Genomic DNA, 22412 nt, shown 5'->3' on the forward strand with positions numbered 1-22412 from the left:
ACAATAATAATATATATATTCATTATACAATTACTTATTAAAGAAGTATGAGAAAATCAACAACTAACATTTGTATGTTACAATATAAAATATGCTAATGGCAATACTGTCTACCTAATAAAAACCTTTAAAATTTTATATATATATAATACATTGATTGACCTATATTTAAATAAATAAAATTAGAACCTATTTGAATAATCATACAATAAATATCAATGTACTCTGAACCTAAAACTAAAAAGTGAGGCTAAACATTACATGTAATAATAATTTGAAGCTCAAACATTTAAGTTCTTATAAGGGGTTTTGTGGGTATGTAATCATTCAGGCCAGGGGGTGTGGCTGCATTTAATTTAATTTGCCACCGAATTTCCTTTTCTGCCACCAAAGCTTTAATATTGCCTCCCCTGGGATTCTGTTTAACCACTTCCAAGATACCAAATAGAAAAGAAACACAGCCAGGACTACTATTTAAGTGTCTATATAAAGCATTATTAGTATCGTTTTTCTTGATACAATATAAATGATCATATATTCTATCTTTGAGCTTCCTGTCCGTCTTACCCACATAAAAGCAATGGCAGGAAGAACATATTGCTAAATATATTAAATGCTGTGATTGACAATTACCTCTACTAAAAATAATATTGCTTCTTATAATATTTTGAAGTACCATACTCTCCTTCTCCATAATACTAGGGCATTGGTTACAGTGTCCACATTTGGTGGTTCCACACTTTCTTAGATGTATATAATTGTTAAATGAATTAGATCTCATTTCAATTATTCTCTTGAGATTTTTATCAGTTTTATATACATAAGATGGTCTCACCCCTAACTTATCATTAATATTCTCATCACTTGTAACTATATTCCAATTTGTGTCAATAATATGCTTGATCTCCTTAGCTTGCTTACCAAACTTTAATATACATGCTCTCTGAAAATTTTTTCCATCCTGTAAAGTGTTATGAATATTAACATTTGTGGGGACTTGTTTTGATGGCGGTCCTATACCTAAAACTGGTGTATATTTCTTGCCCCACTCTCTAATAATGTATGTGGTTACATCCTTCACTAGATGCTCTGGATAACCTCTGTCCAAAAATAATTTACCAATATATGCCATCTCTTTAAGGAAATCATCCCTATCTGTTGTCATCCTAGCCACCCTAATGGATTGGCCCTTAATAATACTTTTTTTCTGAGAGTATGGATGGTTGCTAGAATACTCAAGGTAACTGTTACAAAAAGTTTCTTTTCTGTAAATTCTTGACTGAAATTTGGTGCCATCAGAAAATATAAATGTGTCCAAGTAATTAATTCCAGTATTATCAACATTGTGAGTGAACCTTAAATATGTTGTGGTATTATTAATATATTGGATGAGCCGGGTAAGTTCTTCCATTTTACCCTTCCATAAAATAAATAAATCATCCAAATAATGGGTATATAATACCATATATTCCTTCCAGGGTGAATTCAATACAAACTCTTTCTCCCAATCTAACAATACAAGATTGGCATATATGGGGGCACATGCTGCCCCCATAGCTACTCCATTATTTTGTTTATAATATTCCCCCTCAAAGTATATAAAATTATAATCAAGCACAATATTAATAAACTCAGAAATTAAATCTATCCTATCTTGTCCCATCTCACTATATGTACTAACACTATTCATAAACCTATTTATTCCATCATCTTTTGGTATGCATGAAAAAAGATCCTTTATATCAATGGTCACAAATAACAAATGTGAATCCCAAATTTCTTGTGTAAATTTCCCTAGGAATTCCCAAGAGTCTTTGATGACATGCGGAATATTTTTATATATATTTTTCAACCACTGATAGATGACCTTCCCAAACGGAAATACTTTACTGTATGTTCCTGAAATAATAGGTCTAAACGGTGGATCATTAACATTTTTATGTATTTTGGGTATTCCATTGATGGTGGCAAGTATAGGATATTGTACTTTAAGAAAATCATATAATACCTGGTCTATTCTTTCATCCAGAAGGTATTCTTCTAAATATAAGTCAATATGTCTATATGCAATATTAACTTGATTTAGTGAGGATATTTCATACTGTTCTATATTATTCAAAATATCAAATATATTCTCATTATATCTGGCTATATCAAGAAAACACCACACCACCCCCCTTATCAGGAACCAATATTTTAACATTAGCTGCTTGAAGTTGTTCCAAAACTTTTTCAAGATTCTTATTCCACAAATATGTATTTCCTTCCTTATGACATTTATTTTTAAACTGATATATCTGTTTACTTATAGTCTTCTCAAATGTTGCTAATGTACTATGCATGGGAGGGACAAAGTTACTTTTTCTCTTTAAAACTGTTGGAGTAACGTGTGCACATGCATTATCCTGAAAAAATAGGCCCAAGTTCAATTTTCTAATGTATAACTTAAGCTCCACTAAAGCATCAACAAAATCAAATGTTCCTTGTGGTATGTATTTCATACCCTTTGAGAATACTTGAAAATGTTCCTCATTAACAGTAATTTGTGAATAGTTATATATTTTAAAATCTCTCAATATATTAATAACACCTTCTCTCACTATACTGTCAATGTTTTCAAATTCTACCTTTTCCAATGATTCCCCTCCCTGTAATTTCGTTGGTACATACCCCGTCTGGGATTCCCCCTGTATTCTAATTCCTCCTCTAAAAAATCATTATAATAATGTTTATCATTCAGTTGGTCTTGCCTCACTATATGTTCCTTTACTTTATAATTATTCCCATTGCTTTTAAAATTCCACCTATATGCCATAGAATTGGCATACTGGTTAGTGTCTCGAGCAAATTTTTTACATTTTCTGTCAAAAATCTTCTTACAGTTATTTTCTGCATATTGAAATTGTTTAATATGCAGCTGTTCCCATTGTGGAAACAGTAAATCATTACTAATGTTAGTGTTCATACTTTCAACCTCTTGTAACAAAGTACTAATTTTATTGTCATTGCATACAATTATAAACTCCATAAATTGTATGCCAAAACTGTCAAAGATTTTATTGCACATTTGTATATTATCTTCATTTAATTCCACTCCTATGGGTTGCTTAAAAAAGCATAAACCAATGAGAACAATACCTGGTTGGCCTTGTTCCCCTCCGTTTTATTCACTAACTACAAGTAACTACAACTTTAAGCCACTATTATTCAATTAAGTGATTAATATTGGCGGTCTTTTCAGTATATATAAGTCTGTGTAACTTGTAAATGTTGTTCTGATGAAGTCTACCATACCGTAGATGAAAGCGCTTAACTAGTTATACTTGTGACAATAAAGGATTTATATCAACTGGACCGTGGATTTTTCACTAGAACTTTATTGCGTTTTTTTATTCATCAGTTTGTGGCGAGTTCTAGTTTTACTGAACCACTAAGCCATGACAGTTGTACTGAGGAACACAGTATTAGCATATATATAGGAATGAATGAAAATAGAACCATGACAAAGCAGGTTTGCTTTAAGCTGATAAATATCCAAAATGGCCAATCACAGATAAGTGTGGGAAAACCGGCATATATAAGCCCCATAGGTGGGAATACACACCATAACTGATTGTGGTACCCATTTGCAGTCAGGATGGCAGGTGCAGGAGAGAAATCGCTTTAGAGCACAAAGGTGGGGTGTTGAGGAGTCAAAATATATGGTTTGGCTCCTAGTCCATGATCATGAAGCACAACTCATGCAGGGCCAGGTTCAATGGGGAGCATACAAGGCAGAGGCGTGGAACCGGTTGGCACATGATCTCACCAGTGCCACAGGCATTCCAAGGACTGGTGAACAGGTCCGTCACCACCATGTGGACCTGAAGCGACGTAAGGAGGACCAACTAAACCGTTGGATCCAGGAGGCCCGCCAAATGCCCAATGCCCCACTACTGAGTAAGTATCCATGTAATTACGTATGTAAGAAATGCTATCCTAGCCTATAGTATGGAGAGGTATGTTCCAGTATTCCTTCATTTATATTACAGCTGCAGGTGTTCGTTCCACGAATCGGCGAGCCTATGCTGATAGGCTGCTGAGGTTGTGCCACCAGGCATGTTAGTAATTATTTAGCTGGTATTGTTATAGAATATAAGTGAGACAGATTGTAAAAGAGTTCAGTGTTGTAACCCAAACCCAGTAATAAAGGTGAAATAAGCCTAGAATAAAGATTCTGATAGTATTGTAAGATTAGATAAGTAATGCAGCCTGGAAAAGAGTGTATTGCAATCCAGTAATAAAGATTAAACAAGTCTCAAATAGAGTTTCCACCTGTATTGTAATATCAGATAACTGCTTCAGCCTGAAAATGAGTGGTAATCAATCAACAAAGGATAGACAAATGTCAAATACATCCTTGTAAATTCTGGCATATGAAATAAGTGAGTCAGCTGGAAAGGATTGTTGTAACCCAGTAATAAATGTTAATAAAGCCTAGAATTAAGTACCATTCTGAAATGTAAATATAAAATAAGTGAAGGAGTGTGAGAAAGACAGTTTGAAGCTACCAAGAAAGCTGTAATAAGTCTGGAATAAAGGTATACTGCAGTCACTACATAATGAAATGAATGAGACAGCCACAACCAAAGAGTGTAATGTCTTAAATAAAGTACAGAACCTGGACTGTGTCTGTCCCACATTTTGGATATGTTGCTGTACCCTTGCATTATGGAGATAGTATGGTTGTATGAAATGCTGAACATCCACAGTTGTCTAGACCCATATAAATCAAATGTAGCAGGATGCTGTACCTAAACACAGCCAGATATGAACATATATGAATAAAAATGGAATGTATATTAACGTAGCAGTAACATCCCCATCACCAACATTCCTAAGGTTACATACAGGAAACTGTACTAATACATGTAGGGGATATATATCTGCATCTACTAGGAATGTACAGTATATGTATAGGTAGTGTAAGTTGTTAATGTAATATTTCTCCACCCTACCCTATTTTCACAAATGATGCCATTCCACACCAAACTGGGTATGTGTATTCACAATTATTTCCCATGGACATTTGTCCTGTTGGTTCATACATATCTGCATGTACGTTGATGCATGTGCCCTGTTCACATATCCAAACCTGATGGCCTGTTGCCACCAATCAACCCTGCATGCTGTTGGAATGTGCACTGTTGTTCTAAATATGCATGTGTTACGCTTGCTGCTCAATGTTCGGAATTCATGGGTGTTTGGTTAATGGGAATACTGACGCATGCTGTTACAACTAATTTTGAATGGTGTTTGTTACTAACCCAAAATGCCATAAAATACTGCTAAACATAGGACAACAGGGAAGGCGGGTTCCAGCGGACCCACCTCAGGTGGCGAGTGCACCTGGCACCAGTGCCCAGGCTGGGACCTCCTCCTCCGGTGGCCCTGTGCCACCTTCGGGTGGAAGCGCTGTAGGGGATGGGGCTCATCCCCCCTCTGCAAGCATGGCCGGAGGAGAGCCTCCACTCATCCTCCATAGGGTCCGGTCTGTGGTGTGTAGTGAGATCAGGCATTCTGTGACTGATCCCCTACACCAGCTCAAGGCGAGAGTGGCGCAACTCACGGGTGTGCCTGCCTGTCCCATCCAGCCCCCAGCACAGCCCTGGCTTGGGCTGTGAAGGCGCAGTGGTAACTGCCCATGGGTGGGGATCTCAGTTCCACTGTTGCCATCTGTGGGCTCATGGGCTTGCGATATCCAAACATTCGTCCCCGTCAATTGTGTTTCCCCCCCACATGTGTCATACTCCGCCCCTGTATGCATCTTGTTTGTCTTGTCTGTTAACCTCCCCAACCTACCTCAATAAATATACCTACTTCCTGTACCTCACATTCCACTCTCACCTGAAAAAAAAAATAAAAAAAGGGCACTCTGTTCCCACAAAAACATTACGCCCCATACATAGCTGCCCAATTCGCACACATGTCCACTGACATGTAAACGGATAATTCTAATTGGCAGTAGAACATATTTTGTTGTCCTCACCCCTCTCTCAGGGGTGGAAGGTTTCAAATTTCACACCAAATTTCAAACATATGCACAGCTGTTGCTGATAAAGAAATGGGCAGCTATGGACCTTCCCTACATCCTTCCTGCACATCCCGAGCTTGTTTTCCTACTGTCCTACCCTCTTTGTGCCCCCTTTTTCACCACTTTCCTATTTCCCCATGTTCTTTTCTTTAAAAGAAAATAGCGCGGGTGTTAGCAGGAGTAAGCACTTTTAAGCAGTAGTCAGTGGCTGTGCGCTTAGCTAAGCATAGATAAACATAGCTAAGCATCGCGCAAACCCACTTACAACTGTTTAAAAGTGCCTTAGTCAGTCTGTATGACAAGGCCTGTAGTCTGCTCATCAGCAAAATAAAATACCCATGTCAGTCTCAAATCCCGGACCTTGGAAACACTAGTCTGCATGAACTACCACTGAGCCACAGCAGATATACAAGAACTTGGTACTAAAAGAAAAATATCATGAAATACAAGGAGTGAATGTAAAGGGGAAATAGAAAGGCCATTACACAAAGCTTGTTCTGTGTATCTTTACTGGCAATTCTTGCGGAATTGCATTACATTAGTGTGAGAAGAGAAACAGCCATGCTAGTAGGTAATAATGTTACAGTAGCACCTTACAAATCCCACGCAGTATCAGAGCAGGATAAACACCGTCATATTTGAATAGGTAAGAGGCCGGACCTCCCAACTGTGACTGATTTACAGGGATGTCCCTGATTTGCAAACAACTGTTACCTGTGCCCCACTGACTCCCTGTGAAATGTACTAACAGTAGGCAAAAAGGTGGGGAATCCCACGTAATGGTAACTGTCAATAAGTTAACGTAGATACTACTTGCATGTCAGAAATGGTGTAGTAATACATATGCTCAAAATACCCCACAGTCACAACTGCAGAATATCTGAAATATATCACGGGTGTATCCCACTGATATGTACCTTTCCCTGAGGCTGGTCAAATATATACCTGAGAGTATCTGAGGCCTGCAAGTGTCAGAAACACACAGGCATATCAGCCTGTCTGCTGTTACATACTCTGCGAATAGCTGTAGACTTACTTCCACAAGCATGCCCTTATGTAGGAGTACAACACAGAAATATCAAAGGATGTAGCCATCTAACATACTAATGACAGTATAGCAATTCACAAGCACTGCATGTGCCTGATATTCATAATTGTTAGTACAATATACTTAGTTGTCCTCACCCCTCTCTCAGGGGTGGAAGGTTTCAAATGTCACAGCAAATGTCAAACATATGTACAGCTATTGCAGTTAAAGAAATGTGCAGCTATGGACCTTCCCTACACCCAGCCTGCACATCCCTAGCTGGTGTCCCCACTGACTTCCTGCTTACAGCTGTTTAAAAGTGCCTTATTCACTCTGTATGACAAGGCCCTAGTACTGCTCAGCAGCAAAATAAAATACCCCTGTAAGTGTCAAACCCCAGACCTTGGGCTCACCAGACTGCATGAAGTGCCACCAAGCCACAGCAAACATATAAGAACTTAGTGTTGAAAGAAATATATCATGCATTACAAGGAGTGAATGTAAATGGAAAATAGGAAAGCCATAGCAACACATTCCAGTAAAGACAAATATCAGGCATTCAAGGAGTGAATGTAAAGGGAAAATACAAAAGCCATAGCAACACATTGCAAGAACTACTGTTGTATGCCAGTTAATCCAAAAATCCCACAGGTAAGTACATACTCCCATGTAAACAGTGTTAGCATTAGCAGGTGTGAGTTAACATACACACTGAGAAGAGTGAACTGGAAGAAGCAAGTCAGGTTTCAGTACAACATGCATTTCAGTGGCTACAACACAGCGTTAGATATGAGAGATATACCAACTTTCTGACTCACACAACAGTGTCCACAGCAAAGCAGCATGGTCCCCACCTTGCAAAACTGAAAGGCCTACACCTACCTAACCTATCATTTTATAGCAGTGTCCTAAAATCACAGTGAGAACTGCAATTAACACACATCAGGCTGCATGCAATTACTAAATGCTGGCCACCAATTGGTGCAGAGGCCATCACATGCACATGTGCAGATACCTACAAAAGCAGCCTGTACTGCCAGTCCACACATGCAATAATATCATTGCAGCAACTGGAGGGAGGGAGAGAGAGAGATATAGAGACAGTGACCCAAAAAAAAAAAAAAAAAAGCCAGCAGAAAAAAGCTGTCAGAGACAAAGGTAATGTAAACTACATAATCTAATAATCTACATACCGTGAACCCTCCATATGTGTTAGCAGTCTGTATCTATATGTATATGCAGACGTGCATAGGGCAAGGGACATACTGCAACTGTTAGTGAAGGCTTGACATACATATGTAGTTGAAGGTTACTATGTGCACATATCAATGTAGGTTGTAGTGTGTGGCATTGAAAACAGCATGCAGTGCAGGTATATGTCATGTGGTGGTGAACTTCTGTGGGACTGAGCCAGTGAGGCCTGCTACAGCTATACGGCCTGAGGGCAGCATAATGCATTATGCACAATACTGTGCAATATCATTACAGAATGGTATGTCTCACAACTGTTTCAGAAGTGATATTCCCTAGTACTAATCTATGAACCTATGAAAGGTGGGCAGTCTATGTGCCTACATGTGCATGTATATGTACAGCAATGGATGTTTAGAAGTGTGTGTGTATATATATATATATATATATATATATATATATATATATATATATATATATATATATATATATATATATATATATAGATAGATAGATAGATAGATGGATATATAAAGAGAGAGGGAGCAGATGTACTGCAACAGGTGCCTGGTGACCAAGGCATGGACTGAACACCATTGTTGATACTGCAGTACCATACCCCATTCCAAAACATGTTACCCACTAACTACCACATAGGTCATTGCCTGCCTACCACTGGAGGTGTCAGAAGGGAACATGGGACACAGGTGTACAATAGCCTCCCCTTTGATATCTACAGTGGCACACTAGTCTTGTAATCTCTGTACATGGTACTTGTCATCACAAAAGGTGTGTCAGCTAGGGAAATGTAAGTCAGCGTACCCCTCTACACCTCACAATGTCCTATGCAGTATGTACCTCCCATGAGAACTACAGCAAGTGCAAAGGCCACAGATATACCTAACAAAGACTGATAATGCCCTCAAACACATTCCCTATGCAGACTGACTCTCAAAACCACAGCTAGAGTGCCTTGCATACTTCCTACACAGAGGTTACCACTGCTGGACATACACAGTTATGTCACACCCATACCAGTTGGCCAACCACCATGGCAACACCTCAAAATCCGTCCAGCCTACATGACCTAGGGCCCTAATCCTTGTCACCGCACTAAAGAGCACATGCTGGAGGTACAGGTTTCTATACACAAATATGCCATAACCTGGAGTAAACCACCCAGCATTAACAAACAAGGCTCCTTATTAGTAGATGTCATACATACCCCTGATGAATGTTATGGAGATAGGTAATATGCTCTGTGAGTCACCTCTGTGTGACCGTTTCACAGGAGCAAGTAAAATCACATTACATGTGTCCCAAACGGCAGGGTAGCATATGGCTAGGCTGCCCTAGGCCCAGGGCCAATAGCATAGTACCTACCTATGACACAATGCACACACACATGTACTCAGTGCAATACCAGCTGTGTGTTATTTAATGAGTGTGACACTGATTGTGTGCAAGGTCTGTAAAGGTGTGATAGCTTAGTGTGAGCTCATGTCTGTCATGGTAGTTGGTGTCCTTGGTGTGAGGCCAGAGAAAGATGTGTCAGTTATCGGGATGCAAACATAGTAGATTGGCATATGCTGTGCCGTACTTCCCTGTGTACGACTGTGGTGTCCCATCGTAGGCAGAAACAATACATGTATGCTCAGTAAGTGGTACTGCTGTTGAATCCAGCTCACATATGAACTGTTGTACTACCTGATGTTGTAGGCCTAAACACTACAGTATGGTGTATGTTCACATTCCCTGGTAACACTGTCTGGTGTGTTTCCTGTAGTCTGCACAGATTACATACCTCATGCATATGTATCTGTAAGTAGGGGCACACAGTACTATAAGGTACACAGTTAATGCTCATCTGTGTTGTCATACATTTGTGTGTTGTATGTCAGGCACTGTCAGACAGTTGTGGGCTGAGCACTGATATGTGGTATCGAACATGTGTATCCCCTGATAGACAGACAGATGCTATATATGGCAGTTAAGTGATATCAGTACATTAGAATATTAAGTGTGCCACATGACTTGCTCACATATTTTTCTTTTCCTTCCAGGGTGATGGTGCATCAGCGAAACCCACCTTATACAGCAGCAGAGGATCAGGAGATCCGCCAGAGCCTGGTGCAGAATTACTGTGTGCTGTTTTCCAGGACCAGCCAGAACCAGCATGAGAGGTCTGCACTGTGGCAAGATCTTGTCCGTCAGGTAAATGACACAGGCATGCATAACCGGACATATGAGCAGGTACGCCATCACTGCAGTGATTTAATTAGACATGTCTGGCAGCGTGCGTCTGATATCCACAGACAACAGCTTGCCACAGGCAGTGGGGTACTTATCCACCCCCCCACCAGTGTGGAGGAGCACCTCCTAAGTGTTGTGGCTCCAGGCCAACAATAGCAGCATCCACAAATGTGTCATCATGGAGGCCGGAGCCACCCAGCATGTTGAAATGGAGCATGCAGGTAATATGCCATATCTGTAGTTGACTGTTCTCTGTACTGGTAGTTTATGCGTATGTGAGATGTGTACTGTTTGTGTAGCTGTTAACCTGCCTATTCTTCTGCAAGATTGATATTCTGAGCATAATCTGTACACCTGTGAAAGCCACCTGTTGTACTACTGTACTTTATTATATGCACAGTATCAATGGCACAGTTGTGGCCACTGGCAATCACTCTCATATTTTTGCAGGTCCCTCTGGAGTGACAGCAAGGCAGCCAATTCATGCTGGTGAGTGTGTAATAACAATACTATTGCTAATGACATGTGCATGTCATATGGAGGTGTAGTCTGTGCACATGTAACACACCTACGCATAATGCATGCTGTGCATGTTTGCTGTGAGACTATGCAAATCCCATTATTCTAAATAGCTGCCTCACTCACATGCAATACACAGAGCATGACACACATGTGTGGCAACACAGTACTGGACATTGTATAGGCATACCTGATACACATGTACACAACACACACATTTGGCATACACACTACACCTTAGCCTGCTACACATGTCCAGTTATGACACCTGCTGTATGGCCACCCTTCAGTATCCCACTTATCTACACAGCACACATAATATACCTGAGGGGTAGAGGCCTATCATGTCTTTGTGCAACAGTCTTGAACAAATAATACATTCATGTTAGGCAATGCTCACTATTGGCCACATTACAAACCCATGTAACAAGTGGCTGTGTAATTGTGGATGTAGCCATGTTACTGCACGTCAGGTACAGCATGCTAGCTGCCTGTCTGGCACACATTATTACTGTTGACTGACCACAAGAAGCATGTTGATCATGGCTCACGTTACTACACCACATCCAGTTCCGCCGACCACAAAAATACACATAGCAGTCATTGTGTAGCACCGTCATGTGTTTTGTGTGTGTGTGTGTGTGTGCGCAAATATATGCACCCACAGCTTGTAACATTTGCACAACATTGTTATGTCCTTGTACACATTGTGCCCCAGGGTGGAGACAATCACTGAACAACTACATACAAGCATCAAGTACACGTATACTGTTATTAACAAGGGCTGTCTACACTTGCACTGCATGTTCCTGTGCAACACATAATCTGCATGCTGACACATGTGCAGTGATGTTTTTCCTTGTGATACTGTCATCCACCCTAAAACAGTATTGTGTATGTGTTGGATTGCAGGTGTGTCTGTGTTTGTATCTGCTGTACTGAGGAGTGTGCCTGTGCGCCTGTGTGCATGTGCTCCTGTGTGCATGTGCGCATGTGTGCCTGTGTGCTAATATCATGTACACATTTGTAAACTGTATTTCCTATCTTCCTCTCACAGGTTCTGATGTTGCTCTGGTGGAGTGCAGCAGGGAACCTGAAGCCACTGCTGGGGATAGTGATTATGATGATACATGTGTAATGGCACAGGGAGGTGTGACAGGGTCTGTCGTTGGTCAGCCAATTGACACTACACAGCAGTCAACCCCATCAATGCGCACAGTCATCCTGCCGATACATCCATTGTCACCAATGTCCTTAGCTGAGGGACAGCATACAGTGGGCATTGACCATGGTAGTTCATAGGTTAGAACTAGGCTATCAGCCCTAGGGCCTATACAAGCCTAGCCATAACAATTCCCTGGCTATTTCTTCCCACATTATTTACTTTCCTGGACCCCTGTCTAGCAGGGTGACTGACGTGATCCCTGGGGTGAATTTCCTTTCACCCATCCAATCGTCAAGGTTCCTCTTGAAGAGGTCCAAAGACGCACTCTGCTTGACATGTATGGGCAATCTATTCCAGAGTCTGGGGAGTCTCTGGGTCAGGAACCTATCCCTCCAGCATGTTTTGTTTATTGTGATGACAAGGTTTAGATCCCTGAGCGTGTAGCTCTGAGGGATTGGGATTTCTTTAAGTGTAGCATGGCCAACAGCTCTGGGTTTGACATGGCCTTGTATGTTAAGCAGAGATCGCCTCTGAGTAGACGATATGCGACAGAGTATAGCTGGAGTTTTTTAAGGCGGTCAGCGAGGGCATCTGCTTTAGGCCTGTGATTCTTTTAGTGAGGTATTTCTGAGGCCTTTCCAGTTGTTGCAGATGTCTTGAGAGGTACATACCAAATGGGCGTTGTATTCTATAATGGGTCTAATGAGGGATGAGTACAGTGGGACAATGGCCTCCTTTTTTCTGGATGAAAAGCCCTTTGTGATGAGGTGTGCCACATAGAAGGATTTCCTGACTGTTGTGGCGATGTGGTTATCGAAGGTGAGACCACTGTCCACCTGTGTCCCTAAGTCTCTTATCACACTTTCTGTGTTTAGTGTACTGCCACCTATATGGTAATTCATGGATACATGTTTTTCCCAAAGGGATAACAATACATTTCTTGGCATTGAGCTTGAGCCCATGGCTCTGGCACCAAGCATCTGTTTCTGTAAGGCCCTTTTGTAGAGTATCCACATCATTTGGGGATTCAGTAATGGCTCCCAGTTTGCAGTCATCTGCAAACTTTGTTAGCCAGAGTCCCTTAGTGTTGACCTGTACTTCAGAGAAGTAGATGCCAAACAAGAACGGCCCCAGGACTGAACCCTGAGGTACTCCACTTGTCACTTGTCTGGAGCTGGATTTGGAGTCAGCTACTTTTACAGTGTGGGTTCTATCAGTAAGCCATTTAGCAACCCATTGGGTGACATAGGGATTAATACCCAACTTAGTAAGTTTATCTATGATTCCAGAGTGGTGGATGGTGTCAAAGGCCTTGGCAAGGTCTAGATAGGCTGTGTGGACCACCTTACCCTTGTCCATGGCTCTGGAGACTGATTCAAAGAAGTCAATCAGGTTCAGGAGACAAGATCGGCCCTTCACAAACCCAAACTGGGTGGGGTCCAGTGTTTGAAGGTTGCCAATGTCTTTGTTTATAAGTTCCATGATAATACGCTCCATGGCCTTGCAGATAAAGCTTGTCAGACTGATGGGACGGTAGTTTCCGGGATCCAAGGTGGATCCCCCCTTGTGGATTGGGATAACTGTAGCTCTGCGCCACTCAGTGGGCACGAAACCTGAGGTGAGGCTATTATTAAACATGACACTTAGGTGAGGTGCCAGTTCATATTGTAGTTCATGTAGTACACAGCCCAGGATGTCATCTGGTCCCATGGATGCTGTATTCTTGGCTTTAGAGAGTGCGTTTTGTACCTGTGTGGCCATTATTACTGGAATTTGGCAATCTTCAGTCTTGAGATGGGCCAGTTAACGGGTGAGAGGGGGTGAAGTTGGCACTGAATCGATCTGCCAGGATATTGGCAATATCCTTTGGATCAGTATATTTATTGCCATTCTGTTTTAGCTCAGAGCAGATCTGAGCATTGCCATTTAGATTCTTGACATAGTTATAGAATGCTTTGTGGTTGTCTTTGGAATCTTTGGCAATTTTATTTTCATAACTAGCTTTGGAGGATTTTATGAGGCATCTCAGTTTCTTACTGAGGCTAGTAAGGGAGTTTTTTGCATCCTGGGATTTTCCTCTTTTCTGCAAAAGTTTCTTCCTTTTGTTGTAAAGTTTGTTTATGGCAGGGGACCACCAGATTGGCTTCCTTATTTTGGATGAGAGCATTTTGGTTCTATTTGGGATGGCACGATTCATGCATGAGTGGATGTGCTCATACAGTGCCTTAGTGTAGGATTCAGCAGTTGAACTTTCAGTTCCCGTCTGCATGGGTGTCATGAAGTTTGTCACTTCTGACTTGAGTAGCATGAAGTTTATTTATTTATTTATTTTATTTATTGCAGTTGGTTTACCAGGATAGTCCATTGGGCCATTGAAGAACCCATTTTCAATGGAGTCCTGGGGAGAAAAGCTCCAAAAAAGAAAATAAATGTACATTACAGTAAATATATAGGTACATACCATAAAAGAACATAAGCAAAACATAAATGTACTTAACATTTGACAGTGACAATCTTGGTACAGGCTAACGAAGGAATAAAAGCAAAACATAAATGCATTTTAATGAACAAACATAGTAGATGAATAGAGTAGAATGCTAGTACAGGGAAAGGTAGAGTTGGTTATGTGGGGTGGGTACAAGAGCATTCCCATTGAGATGCTAGGTGTAAGAAAAGTGACTTCTTGAAGGTAGAGTGGTTGGAGGTAGTGCGGATGTTTGGTGGTAGGGAGTTCCAGAGGCGAGCAAGACTGAAGGAAAGGAGGTTTTTGCCTGGGGGATGATTTGGTTTGTGGACCTCTAGTAGATTTTGATTATTAGACCTTAGAACTCTATTTGGATGGTGCATTTTAAAGGCAGAGGAGAGGGAGGGACAGTTGGAGGGGTTTAGAATAAGCTTGTGGGCTAGATTTAGTTGAGTATAAGCAAGATAGTTGGGAAGTTGTAACCATTTTAGTTTATGGAGGGAGAGACAGTGGTGAGTGGAAGACTTATGGGTGGTAGCGAATCTAGCAATTTTGTTATAGCAAGAGGTGAGCTGTTTTTTTAAGGAGCACTGAAGATTAGTAAGTAGTGGGGCACCATAGAGGAGGGAGGGAATTAGGAAGGAAGTAGCTAGAGTGATTTTAGTGGTAGGTGTGAGGTAGGCATTTTGTCTATATAGCATGCCAAGTTTGTGATGTGTTTTTTTGATGTTCTTTTGTAGGTGGGAATTAAATTTGAGTTGGTTGTCAATATGGACCCCAAGAAGTTTGGTCTCTGACACTATTTCAAGAGGAGAGTTATTTTGACTGGTAACTAAGAGTGAGTTTATGTTGGGGGGAGGGAGTTTGGAGGGAGTAAATAACATTAATTTGGTCTTGGTGGCATTGAGAGCTAGATGATTGCAAAGCATCCATTGCTCTGTGGAAGAGAAGGCCTTGAGTAAGTTTTGTAGGGTGGAGATAGAAGAGGCAGAGCAGATGATAGTAGAATCATCTGCATATTGGATAATGCTAGAGAAAGGGATAGATTTGTGGAAGTCATTAATAAAGATGTTGAAGAGAAGAGGGCCCAATATGGAGCCTTGTGGGACTCCGGTAGGGGTGCTTAGGAAGGAGGAAGTTGCTTTTTTCCATTTTACAGCTTGATTTCTGTTGGATAGATAGCTAGAGAACCAATTCAGAGAGGAGGAGGATAGGTAGAGTTTGGAGAGTTTAGTTAAGAGCAGGTTGTGAGAGATAGTATCGAAGGCTTTGGAAAGATCAAGGAGTAAGGTGGAAACAATTTGTCCAGAGTCTCTGGCTTTATTTACTATTTCAAGGAAAGAGAGAAGGGCAGTCATGGTGCTATGATTAGGTCTGAAGCCATGCTGCGTGGGGGTTTTAAGGTTGTTGTCTAGGAGATGAGGAAGGAGTTGGATTTGCACACATTTTTCAAGGATTTTTGAAATGGGGGACAGGATGGCTATGGGTCTAAAATTGGTTGTGTTATTATTGTTACCTCCTTTGTGTAATGGTATAATAAAGGCTTGTTTCCAAATTTGGGGAACTGTGCCTTCTAGTAGGGAGCGGTTAATTAGGATGCTAATTGGGTAGGCCAGACTTTCGCAGCAATGTTAAGAAAGTAAGAAGGATATTATCAGGAGCATTGGTACATGGTTTCAGTTTCTGGAGGAGTTTCTTAATAGTAGTAGTAGGAATGGGATTTAAAGTGAAGATAGTGCATTGGTGGTGTTGAATTTTGGGTGGTATGGGTGAGGATAGAATTTGTGTGGAAGAGGAATTGGTGGATTGGGAGTAGGGAGTTGATGTAGAGATTGTGGGGTGAGTGATGGGGTATTAGAAGATGGGGAGGAGGTAGAGAATGAAGAGGTTAGTTTTGAAATAGAGTCAATAAAGAAGGAATTAAATTGGGTGGCTAAATCTAGTTATGGAGCATTTGGATCTGGGGTAGGAGTATCTGGTTTGCTGGGGTGGAGGAGAGTGGAGATTCCTTTCCAGAATTTTTGAGGGTTGTTTTTGTTTTGGTTTTGGAGTGTAGAGAAATAGTTTTGTCGATCAAAAGAGATAAGTTTCTTAGCTTTATTGCGGAGCAGCTTGTATTCGTTGAGGAATGGGGTTGTCTTATGTTTTTGGTAGCGTGCCCATACTTTGTCTCTTTGTCTCATGAAGGATAGAGTAGTTTTAGATAGCCAAGGGGATGATTTGGTTTTTATTCTCTTAGTCCGTAGGGGAGCTTGGGAGTCAAGTATTTTTAAGAATGTAGAGTTGAAGTATGAGACTGTGTTGTCTAGAGGTAATGTTTTTAGACAAGTCCAGTTTACTGCATTTAGTGAGTTTGAAAAGGTTATTGGGTTGAAGTTTTTTTGGTTGCGGATAGTAATGACGTTGTGGGTCCGTTGAAGGATAGTTGGAAGTCGGTGGGTAAAGGTGGGTAAGTGGTCACCTAGTGGGTCGGGAAGGGTGCCACTTTTGGTAAAATAGTGGGGATGGGAGACTAGGATCCAGTCCAGTATACTCCCATTAGAGGGGTTTTTGGCTGGGTGAGTAGGCAAGTTGATCAGTTGTGAGAAATGGTAGAGGTTGATATTAGTGTTGTTTGAAGGAGCTTGGATAAGGGTCCAGTTAATGTTTATGTCTCCTAGGATTATGGTTTCATTGCTAATGTTACTGGATAGCCAAGAAAGGATAAGTTCAAGTGTAGAGATATTGTCACCTGGAGGGATATAGAGGGAGGCTATACATATTTGTTTGTGGTTATTGATTTGTAATATAGTAAGGAGAAGTTCAGCGTTGTTGAAGTGTGGGATAGGTTTGTTGTAGGGAGAAACTACTAGGGAGGAGGAATATATAAGGGCTACTCCTCCGCATTTTTTGAGAGGTCTGTCTTTTCTTATGATGGAGTAGTTTGGGGGAACTACTTCAGAGTCCTTAATATGTGGTTTCAACCAGGTTTCAGAAATAGTCAAGATGTCAGGTTTGTTGTGTATAAGCCAAGCATGAAGGTTGGGGACTTTGTTAACGATACTTTGTGAGTTTAAGGAGGTGAATAGTAAGGATTTAGTTGTGCTGGTTATAGTGGCAGGGCCTGGGTTGGGATGGATGTCACCTGATAAGAGATTACTGATCAGGTGTTGTATGTAATAGTTTAGGTTAATAGACAGCAGGGTTGTGAGATTGGGGTTTATTGTGAAATGTAGGGATTTGCTAGTGCCTATAGGAATTGAGATTGTGTGATGGGGGATAAGTTTGAATCGAAAAAGAAGTAGGTTGTCTGAGTGATAAAGATAGGAGGAAATGGGAGAGTATGATTGTAGTGGAGGTGAATTGTGGTGGTTAGTTATATGAAAGGAATGGGAGTTGAAGCAAATAGTAGGCTGGGAGAGATGGTGTAAGTAAGATAAGGAGAGGAGAAGTAATAGTGAAGGGAAGATGGAGGAGTATTTAGAGAGCATGTTGTGAAAAGTAACAGGAGCACAGTGATAGAATATTGATGTTGGTGTATGGGAGATAGTGTTATATAGAGAGAGTGTATGATATATTAGAAGTGAAGGAGAGTAGTATTAGATATAGAGGGTGTGGTCTAGAAGAGGGAATGGAGTACGATTGGTTAATAAGATGAGAATGGGGAGGGGAAAGAAAGTTAGTTTTGGCGGGAAAGAGGGAAGGTGTGTTTAGAGAACTGAGTACTGATTGGAGTAGAATGGAAGTGGGAGTGGATTGTTGGAGGGATAAATGTAGAGGTGCTGGGGGCGGGTGGAATTTGTGGGCAGGGTAGGGGAGCGGAGTGAGCCCGCAGGGCGAACGGAGCGGGTTCAGCCCAAGAGCAGAAGAGGAGCGAGAGACTATCAGAGAAGCAATATGAGTGAAGTGTAAGTAGTAGAAGGTGAGGTGGAGTGGGTCTGGACAAAGTGTAAGGAGTGGGCTAAAGGTATGGAAGAGGGAGTAGTTAGGGTCAGATTCTGTTCTGGCACAAGGAGAGTTGTGAGTTAAGCCCTAAGCTCAGAAAGAATGGAGAAGGGGTGTTCACTAGTGGACTATGCCGGAATACAAAGGCTCACCAGTGTAATACTTGGGCTAATGGGATGGAAGGAGAAGGGAGCAATAGTAGCAAAGAGCAGTGAGAGGTATGGAAGATGGAGGAGTATAGTAGAGTGGGTTTGGCTGCTGGCAATCCTGACAGGGAGTATACTGCTACTGCTAGGAGAGCAAGAGTACAGTAGTACTAGCTTAGCAGATGTACGTACTTTATGTTCTTATAGAGTCTCTTGGGTATACTTTGTCTTCGAAGGGAGCTGAAGCAGCAGAGAGTATTTCCTTGGCAATAGGGAGTATGGCCCTAGTTAGGTCCAAATATCCACCCAGGCAAGAACACAGGGGGAAGAGATTCAGGGCAAAAAGTTTATGTTCTTATAGAGTCTCTTAGGTATACTTTATCTTCGAAGGGAGCTGAAGCAGCAGAGAGTATATCCTTGGAAATAGGGAGTATGGCCCTAGTTAGGTCCAAATATCCACCCAGGCAAGAACACAGGGGGAAGAGATTCAGGGCAAAAAGTTTATGTTCTTATAGAGTCTCTTAGGTATACTTTGTCTTCGAAGGGAGCTGAAGCAGCAGAGAGTATTTCCTTGGCAATAGGGAGTATGGCCCTAGTTAGGTCCAAATATCCACCCAGGCAAGAACACAGGGGGAAAAGATTCAGGGCAAAAAAGTTTATGTTCTTATAGAGTCTCTTGGGTATACTTTGTCTTTGAAGGGAGCTGAAGCAGCAGAGAGTATTTCCTTGGCAATAGGGAGTATGGCCCTAGTTAGGTCCAAATATCCACCCAGGCAAGAACACAGGGGGAAGAGATTCAGGGCAAAAAGAGAGCGATACGCTCACAGCCGAGGATGCACAGCAGCCAGGAACGGGCAAAATTAAAAATGGCGCCCAGAGATGAGGAGGGACCTTTATCACCTTCTCAAAGCCAAAGTTGGCTTTGGAGAAGTTTTTTTATGGTGGTTTCTTTACTGGGGGGTGGGGGTGGGATGTGGATGTTAAGGGTGATTAGCTTATGGTCAGACCTGTCTAACGAGGGGGTGACCATAGGTATGGAGCATTGATTTGCCATGTTGGTAATGACCAGGTCTAGGATATTGGAGCCCCTGGTGGGACTATGGATTAGTTGATCCAGGGCGTTGGAATTTATGAATTCCAAGAACCGTTGCGCAAAGGTGTTGGGACATGAGTAGTTTTCCCAGTTAATGGCAGGGTAGTTAAAATCACCCAGTATTAGGGTGTTTGTGTGTTAGTGTGGTATCATTGGCACATGCACCCCTCACAGCAGCCATGGCCAGATTCCTGACATGGTACCACACAGGAAGATGTCCAGGGGTTCTTGTGGGAGCATCCGTGGTCGTACTGCCCCTGTCAGACATGCCCACAGAGGTCTTTCAACCTCAGCTATGTTCCGGGCTATAATGCAGGCACAGGCACGTATGGAACGGTACACCAGACAGGGTCTGAGGGAGCTTAGAGCACATTGCACCACTATGAATGACACTATGCGTGACATTGCGTCTGCCATTCGTAACATCAGCGAGGTCATTGATAGATGTTGGGGGGGGACATTAGATCTCTTCCACAACTACATGTCCAGGAGCCAGGACAGTGCAGGACGGTTGAGGTGTCGATGTGGACGTATGAAAGCAACATTAACAAACTCGCAGCCGCTCCCATAGTGCCAGTACCAGCCCCAGCAATGCTGGGTCTGTGCTGTCATTAGACCGTCCGAGAAGACCACGTGCACGTGGCTCTGGACAGTCCCAGCAGGGACATGTGTCCAGTCAACAACCCACTTCTTCTGATGACAGTACCCAGTCTGGCTTAGTACCTAATACTGTCAGTAGCACCCCTGCCAGGCACAGGTACCATGTCCGTGGCCAGAGACAGTGATCTGTATGACCTGGCAGGTACAGGCTGTGGCTGTCTACAAAAACCCGTGTATGGCAGCCATGTGGTGGAACTGTGTGCATGCATACACATACACACACACATAATGCTAACACCTAGGGCTAACACATACACACACACATTGCAGCAACATTGTCCCATGTTGTACTGTTGTCCCTCACTAACACACACACACATACATGTCAATTGGATGTGACAATGGCAGACTCTGGCAAACCAAGTGCACACCCTGTGCATATGATGAAACTGTGCCACCTCCTGCCATCTGTAACAGTGATGCAGGAACAGGGTAGCATGGTGCTGATGCACAGGGTGACTACATAGCACTGTAGTAATATCATGTTGTTAACAGTACAGTGTAATGATATTGTGGGTATATTTGAGCATGCATGATGCATTACCTATGTTTGTCATTGCAGTTTTGTATACACCAGTGTTAATTCCCAAAGTGTACTGTCTGCACATGTGCCACATGGCTGTTGTGTGTACCTGTGCCTGCATGTGTTGGGGTGTGGACAGTACATGTGTGATGTTTGCAGCACTGAGTTGCAGGTGTACATTTGTGAACATGGTTAGCATGGAACATGACATGGTTTGACAGTATGCTGTGGGTGATACGGTTTCCAAATGTCAATGGTCTGCATTCTGGTAGTATACACAGCTTACATAGCCTGACATTCAGTGGTCATTACATGGTGTCTCCTCAACTGATACACAGATGTAGGAACCTGGTGTCAGTGATATCCCTGCAGTACTACACTATACCAGTAGCCATTCTTACTGAGCCCCACACATCCCTGGGAACAATACTCTTTGGCATATAGCAGTCTCATGTACATGCCAACACACTACGGATATGTCCATCCACGACTGCAAATACATACAGTGGCCTACAATGCATTCTACACATGACACACCTAACCACCACAAGGGTATCATACGGGCAGATACCTGTTGTCCAAGCCATGCTGAATTGCTGTAATGCAACTGTGGCATTGGCATCAGCATGTAGTTAACATAGTATTCCAACAGTCCCATGTAGGTGGTAGCACCCATCATGTAGAACGGGTAATGGTGTGTACATGTGGACAAGTGTTATCTTGTCTTTCCTGTGATATTCACATTTCCAGAGATATTCTGCAGTCCCTCAGTGTATCACCTATGCAAGAAGGTGTCTGTATGCATATCGGCGACAGTTGCCATACACCTATACTGGGTGTTCATCACTCACAGACTTTGCTGTGTTTTAACATGTCTGATATATACTCCAGACATGAACCCTCACCCACATTAATCTATCAAAGCTTTCATGGGTGTGTGTCACATAGTTGGCCTAGGACACACATCACTGCAGTACCCTGCATTGTCACCAACATACATGTATGGCCTAAGGTCTGGTAAGCTGCGCCACATGCTGGCAAAGGTAACAACTGTATTCATATGGGGCAGGCTTCACACATAGGAACTATCAAAGGTCACAGCTGCATATCTGTATGTGGCACACACATACCTGATGTGTGCATTGAAATTACTGTTATAATAATATGTCATACAATAATAAAAGCAAAACACAGAACACATTGACAAACTGTGTGACAAACGCACACATGGCATTTGTAGGATTCAAACCCCTACCTAAATAAGTTATGATACTTGAGAGAGATGCATTAGCACAGCACGTTATGTGCATTACTGGATGATTTCCCTTCTCCTGCTGTATTTATAGGGTGCTGACATCATCAGTCTTTCCAAAG

This window comes from Protopterus annectens, chromosome 11.part0 (genome assembly GCF_019279795.1).
Source record: "Protopterus annectens isolate FY-2018-M chromosome 11.part0, PAN1.0, whole genome shotgun sequence".
NCBI classification, from domain to species: domain Eukaryota; kingdom Metazoa; phylum Chordata; order Ceratodontiformes; family Protopteridae; genus Protopterus; species Protopterus annectens.